The following is a 7,435-nucleotide window of genomic DNA, read 5'->3' on the forward strand; positions in this document are numbered from 1 at the left end:
ATGATAATTCCCCGTCGGTGTAATGAAAGCAGTCTTCTCCTGATCCTCTAGTGCCAAGGGAATCTGGTGATAACCCTGGAAGGCGTCCAAGAAACTCATCCGAGGATTTCCGACAGTGGCATCCACCAGTTGATCAATACGTGGCATTGGGAACGAATCTTTAGGGCAGGCCTTGTTCAGATCAGTAAAGTCCACACATACCCTCCACGTTCCATTTTTCTTTTTAACGACAATTGTATGGGCCAACCACTCGGGGTAGAAAACTTCTTTGATAGCCCCAGCCCTCTTGAGTTTAAGCACCTCTTCCTTCACAGCCTCGGAATGTTCCCTGGAAGAGCGCCGAGGTGGCTGCCTTCTCGGAATAATGGCTGGGTTGACATTTAAGTGATGACAAATGAAGCCCGGATCCACGCCTGGAGCTTCATAAGGATCCCACGCAAAAACATCAACGTTGTCCTTCAAGAATTCTAACAATTTCATCTTCTCTTGGTGTGGCAAAAGTACACCGACTTGGAAGAATCTCTCTGGGTCATCAGCCACTGGAAACTTCTCTAATCCCTCGCAATGTGTCTCATCTCCTGTCACCATTCCAGATGAATCAGGAGCCGTTAACTGCTATAAGTCTTTGGTGATCAAAGCCGAAGACTCGGCTTCTGTCTGATGCAGTACTGCAGCCGATATGCACTGCCTGGCTACCGATTGGCTGCCGAGGATTTCCTCAACACATTCCCCCGAGGGGAATTTAACTTTAACATGTAAGGTAGAGGAGACGGCTCCAAGCGCATGCAGCCAAGGCCTGGCAAGGATGGCCGTGTATAGAGAGTACGCATCAACCACGATGAAGTCCACTTCAACCGTTTCTGGGCCGGATTGAACGGGCAAACGGATCTGTCCCTTCGGCACAACGGCTCTCCCTTCAAAGCTTATAAGTGGCGAGTCATAAGGAGTAAGGTCTTCCAACTTCAACCTTAACCCCTTAAATAGATCAGGGTACATGATATCTGCACCGCTGCCCTGATCTATCATCACCCTTCTCACGTCATAGTTCCCTATTCTGAGGGTAACCACAAGAGCATCGTCATGGGGCTGGATAGTCCCTACCTTATCCTCCTCCGAGAAATCTAAGACGGGCAAAGTGCCCTTCAACCTCTTCGGCCTGTGACCCACATCCTCGGTCTGTGGATGGAAAACCGCCATCACCCTAGTGGGACCTGAGCCGGTCCTGCTAGGGGCAGCGAAGATAACATTAATTGTTCCCAATGCTGGCCGAGATGTATTGTTCCTCTGGTTGTTTGAGCCACCTTGACTGACCTGCCCAGTGGGCTGACACAGGTGCTGCTTTAACTTTCCCTCACTGACGAGCTGCTCTAGATGGTTCCACAGGGTCCGACAGTTCTCGGTAGTGTGGCCCACATCCCGGTGGTACTGGCAAAAGAGGTTGTGATTCCTCTTCGCAGGGTCTCCTGCCATCTTATCAGGCCATTTAAAGAAGGGTTCCTTGCGAACTTTCTCCAGCAGCTGATGTACTGGTTCCCGAAATACAGTGTTCACGGCCTGAGGTGCTGCCGAGGCGGACTGTCCAACATAATCTCTCCTCGGCCTGTTATTGTGATATCTGTCCGACCTGAAATCCCTTCTCTCCTGCGGGATAACCTTCTCCTTTCCCTTTCCTTGCTGTTGGTCTTCCTCCACTCTCTTATACTCGTCAATACGGTCCATGAGGCGACGTACACTGCGAATAGGCTTTTTAGTCAAAGACTTTCTCAGGTCGTGATCAATAGGGAGGCCTACCTTAAAGGTATTAAGCGCCACATCATCAAAGTCGCTATCTATTTCATTAAACATCTCCCAGTAACAATCGGAGTATGCTTTCAACGTCTCCCCTTCCCTCATGGTCATGGATAACAGCGAGTCCAATGGCCGAGGTACTCTGCTACACGTGATGAACCGTGAAGCGAATGCCCTAGTAAGCTCCCCAAACGAACTTATAGACCCCGACTTAAGGCCTTTGAACCACCTCATAGCAACAGGTCCCAGGCTAGAGGGGAAAACTTTGCACATCAGGGTCTCGTTGTGAAAGTGCACCGCCATCCTCTGGTTAAAGTGACTCACATGCTCCACCGGATCAGTCCAGCCATTATAGATGGTGAAAGTGGGCTGGGTAAACCTTCTGGGAAGCTTTCCTTTCTCAATCCTCCGTGTAAATGGAGATTTGGAGAGCTGGTGCAACGCCCTACTCATAGTATCGTTGCCTAAGCCCCTAGAACGAGGCTTCTTACGTCTGTGAGTTGGCTGGTCGCCCTCCTCATCGGAGGATGTTGCACTGGTGGGAGAGCGCAACCTTGAGCTGTAGCCAGCTCCCCTATCCTCTTCTGAGGAAGAATTAGATGAGGACGGTGAAAACCTACGCTTGGCGCGGCGTAGCTTTCTCTTTAAACGGTTGATTTCCTTCTGCATGGATTTAGAACCCTCATCGTGGGTGGTGCTACCCCCTCATGAATATGGCTAGCACCTGGATATTCTGTATGGACACTCCCCTCACGATCCCTTCGATGTTCAAGACGTTCGAAATGATCTTCCGGCTGTGATCCCTGTGACTCAGCATGGTGAGCACCTAAGCCTGCCATAGTATCCCTGCCTCTTCTAGACTAAATTTCCCACAGACGGCACCAATTGTAAGTGCACAATTGCACCTGGCCCCAAGAACAGTTACGGGCTCAGGCCCAATGAGCCTTAAACAATATGATTTGTAGAGCGTGGGCTTGAAACCCAGGTTAGAAGTGTTTGAGGATTAAATGACAAGCCAAAGATTGTAAACACTTGAAAACAACAAGGAATACTGTAAATCAACCTGCTCGGACGTAAGCCGAGAATTGTTCTTATATTATTTCTCTCTCTTTTTTCTCTTTCTTTTTTTGATTACAAAGAAGGGATCCCCATTTCTGTTCCAAGTTGCTCCTTAAATACTCCTCTTTTTGATACTTTGTACACGTGTTGCCCCAACTCCCCCTTAGCCTAGATATTTCTTTTCTCAGTGCCTTTGAATAGTAACCAGAAGTTTCCCTTCCACTGTTCAGGTGTCACTTCCCCATTAATGCGGCCAGGGTGGTAGGTGCAGGGTCTTTAATGTGGAGGTGACAGCCTTTATCCTTGGTGTTTCTCTAACATCGGTGCTTCTCTAATATCGGTGCTTCTAGGACATTCAAGGGTTTACCCCTTTTAACCATTGGTTTTGACCATGTCATTGCCTAACGTTTATCATGAAGTCCCGGGTTCTCCGGTGTCCGTCCGAAGAGAAATTCACAAGTATTAACAAGTTCTCGGATTCTCGGATCCTCGGCATATGGGCCGACCCGTAGTATTAACAAGTTCTAAACCCAAGAGCAGGTCGGCCTTCCCTAGCATGGCCCAAAGGCCCATATACCCATTAGGGTCTTTTTACTCCCCACAGTTGTAACACATGTACTATATGAAAAGAGCCAATATCCCGTGAATAGTGTTTTTGGTCTGTTCAATTGGTGAGCTGCTCTTTTTCTTTTCTTTTCTTTTTCAAGTACACCAAATTGGTTTTAGCTTGTTCTTTTTAAATTTTTTTTAAAGGATCTTTATATGTTTACTTTGAACTATAAGCTCATTTGTAAAATGTAAACACACAAAAAAGTGACAAATATTGTACACATTTGCAAAAAAAAAAAAAAAACAAAGGTAAATACTGTAGAAATTTTGCAAATGTGTACAACATTTGCCAATTTTTGTATGTTACAATATAAATTTACATTATAACTACAATGTAAACATAGAGGTATTGTGAAAATGTTGTGACACGTGTCAATTCCTCGTGAGTCAAACTAAAATAAAATAATTAAATTTCAGACCGAGAACTAGCACAACTAAAAATAAAGGTATTGCATTGTGAAAATGTCGAGACAATTTGTTGTTATCACAATATTTTCACAACTATTGAGGTATAAGTTCCTTATAAGTCAAAATAAGATAATAAAATATTAGACTGTGATCCACCACAGTTGAAAATAGAGTTATTGTAAAAATATTGTGATATATTGTTGTGTTCCTAGGATTTTTTTTTTTTTAAATTTGGTTTAGTCAAATTTGGTAAGCCAAAATTCACTTTTCATGCACAGTGTTCTTGGGTTGGTGTTTTTGTTTATTTATATTTTTTTACACACCGTTTAAAATTTAAAGTTAAAAAAAAAAGGGGGACAATTTTACACCAAAAGTAAAAAAGAAAATTGGGCCCTTTAAATTTGGGGTAGTTTCATTCCTCCCTAAACTTTAAGATCCAGCGAGATCTCGCCAGATCTCTTCAAGATTGGGCCTGATCTCGTTGAGATCTGTCAAGATCTCTTCGAAATTCGGACAATCCAACAAAAATAAGCAGATTTAGGCAAAATCCGGTGATGATTCACACAGTCCGAGTCCGACCGAAAAATGACGATGTTCGACCACCCAAACCGTTGCCTTCGGCAGGTCGGCAGTGGGTTCAGTTTTAGGAGACCCGAATTGATCGGGTCGGTTCTGGGTTGGGCACAAACCTGACCCGGACCGACCCGTGGATAGGCCTAGTGTAGACCACATATTGCAAGCTCAGATGATAATAATAATAATAATAATAACTATAGAGAGAACAAAAAGGCTGGGAAATAATTCAAACCAAAACAAAATATCAGTTGATCTCCTCTCTCGCTGAAGGTGGTACAAATGGAATTTTGACTCTGCAATAATTAGAAATGATGTTGTAATCGCAGCAGTGGTGGGCATGGATGATCATGGATCTCTAGTGCATGCTTAAGTGAAAAGGGAAGTGACAAGTGGGTCTTTGTGTTTTTTTTTTTTTTTTTTTGTGCTAAACACAAGTGGGTCTTTGTGTTTGTGGTAACTAGAAAAATCAGCTGCGGTTCTTCGGCTATAGAAACAAGACACAAATTACAAATTTTTATTTTATTTTAAGTTTAATGCTAGCAATGTTATTCGAGTAAATGAAAGGATATTTATCTGAACTGCATAGGGAAATTCAATCAATGGTGCGAGATATAAACTCAGTGTTAGATAGGTTTTCTTGTTGAAATTTTGTGCATGTACCAAGATGCGTAAAGTTTTTGGTACATAGCCAAATGGGCCGTGGACAATGTCTCAAAATAATGGACCATGTCGGTATCTCTGTTGTTCTTAGTTGGGTTTTTAGTCTAAATTATGAAGATGGTTCTAGTCCATCTTTCTCATCTTGTAACCAAATGGGCCACGGACAGTGTCTCAAATGGACCAGTCTCTATCTCAGCTACTCCTAGTTTGGTTTTTGGTTTATATTATGAAAATAGTTCCAGCCCATCTTTCTTCTCTTTGTAAATTGTAATTGACTTTTGCAGTTTTGCTCCCCTCCTCCCCCCCACCCCACACGGAAAAAAAATTATATAAATAAAAATTGGAGATGTATGTTGTGCAAAAGTCGTGCCACAACAATCTTGTAGTATAGAAAATTTTATTTTATATAATAATGATATGTAACACCTTTCTCACATAAAAGTAGATTGTATTAGTGTGAAACTCACCTTCATATGAAAGTGGTGTTGCATATCACCGTTACACTTAATACCCTCGAATTAGTCTCATACTAATGAGGTTTATGGCAATATTAATACGGGAGAAGAGTCGTATTTAACCATTCTACAAAATAATAAATCATCCCCTCAGAAGATTTTGTGCACCCTCTATATTCAAAATGTGTCTCATAGCTTGTGAGACTACATGTACTAGTGGGGTCAATGAGTTGACATTCGCTAAAGTATAGCCAAATGGGCCACGGACAGTGTCTCAAATGGACCAGTCTCTATCTCAGTTACTCCTAGTTTGGTTTTTGGTCTATATTATGAAAATAGTTCCAGCCCATCTTTCTTCTCTTTGTAAATTGTAATAGGCTTTTGCAGTTTTGCTACCCCCACCCCACGGGAAAAAAATTATATAAATAAAAATTGGAGATGTACGTTGTCCAAAAGTCGTGCACAACAATTTTGTAATGTAGAAAATTTTATTTTATATAACAGTGATATGTAACATCTCTCTCACATGAAGGTGAATTGTATTAGTGTGAAACTCACCTCCATGTAAGAGTGGTGTTACATATCACCATTACACTTAATACCTTTGAATTAGTCCTATACTAATGAGGTTTATGACAATATTAATATGGGAGGAGTGTCGTATTTAACCATTCTACAAAATAATAAATCATCCCCTCATAGAAGATTTTGTGCACCCTCTATATTCAAAAGGTGTCTCATAGCTTGTGAGACTACATGTACTAGTGGGGTCTATGAGTTGGGAGACATTCGCTAAATTCAACGAGTGCCTAAGATATTTTTTGCTCCGCTAAGGACAATTTCTTCACATTCAAATAAATAAATACTTCAACTAAATAGTACTAATTCTACTAATTCCATTTGTAATACCCATCTCCTTAGAGAAGATATTTTTTTGCACTCGTATGCGGGACAATGTCTCATGTTTTGCTATATGTAATGAAAAAATAAGATCTTTTTCCTTGGGTGCAACAAGTGGAACTCACATGTTGTGAGTTCTTCATTGCATACAAGAAAAACTTAAGGGGTATCTGTTGCACACCCAAGTTTCAATTGGACTTGTATTTGTTGCAAATTGCAATACCTAGTATATTGCAATATGTGCAATTGCTTTTGGTTGAGATTGACAGTCAAAAATGCAACTTTCAATCCTAACCTTTGGATTCAAAATGTATAAAAGTGAAGAAGTAAATTATTTTTGTGAGAGGAATGATAGGGTAATTGCACACCATGCAATACCTACCCGAATATGGTCCAATCTGGGCAACGTGGTGCCTGGTCGTACAGAAAAAGCTGAAAATTTCTAGGCCCCCACGCTAGGATCACAACTGACTCTAGAATGGGCCGAAATATGTAGTTGTACACTATTCATTAATTATTATTTATATGGTGAGAATATCAACAACCTGTGGCTGTAGTTTAGTGGTAAGAATTCCACGTTGTGGCCGTGGAGACCTGGGCTCGAATCCCAGCAGCCACAATATCTATTACGAGCTTTTAAAGTTTTATTTCTAAAAATTGCTCTGTCGTAAAAAAATTTAAGACTGGCGCTCATACTTCATAGACGGGGTTTTATGTCTTTTTATAAAAAAAACGGGGTTCTTTTTCTATATCTAAGGATATATTACTATTTTAGATTTAGATATTTTTAGTTTTTTTTATTTATTATTTTCCATTTCTTTGTCTTTCAATTGTTATTATTATTGTTATTAGTTAAGACTTACGCGATGTGTGAGAATATATAATTATTCTAAGATATAATATAGTATATAATTTACTCTCTAAATTTTATTATAAACAATTTATTCTCCTTAAAAATTAAACAATTCCTAAAAGGAACT

General features: G+C 40.9%; 1 non-coding gene across 1 annotated transcript; it reads left to right on the forward strand.

Moving 5' to 3' along the window:
* Window positions 1–7,002: 7,002 nt before the first annotated feature.
* TRNAH-GUG (transfer RNA histidin (anticodon GUG)) lies at window positions 7,003–7,074 on the forward strand. Its single transcript has one exon. It is a non-coding gene; the product is annotated as a tRNA-His (tRNA).
* Window positions 7,075–7,435: the final 361 nt, after the last annotated feature.

The sequence above is a fragment of the Castanea sativa genome, chromosome 11, assembly GCF_040712315.1.
Source record: "Castanea sativa cultivar Marrone di Chiusa Pesio chromosome 11, ASM4071231v1".
NCBI lineage: Eukaryota > Viridiplantae > Streptophyta > Magnoliopsida > Fagales > Fagaceae > Castanea > Castanea sativa.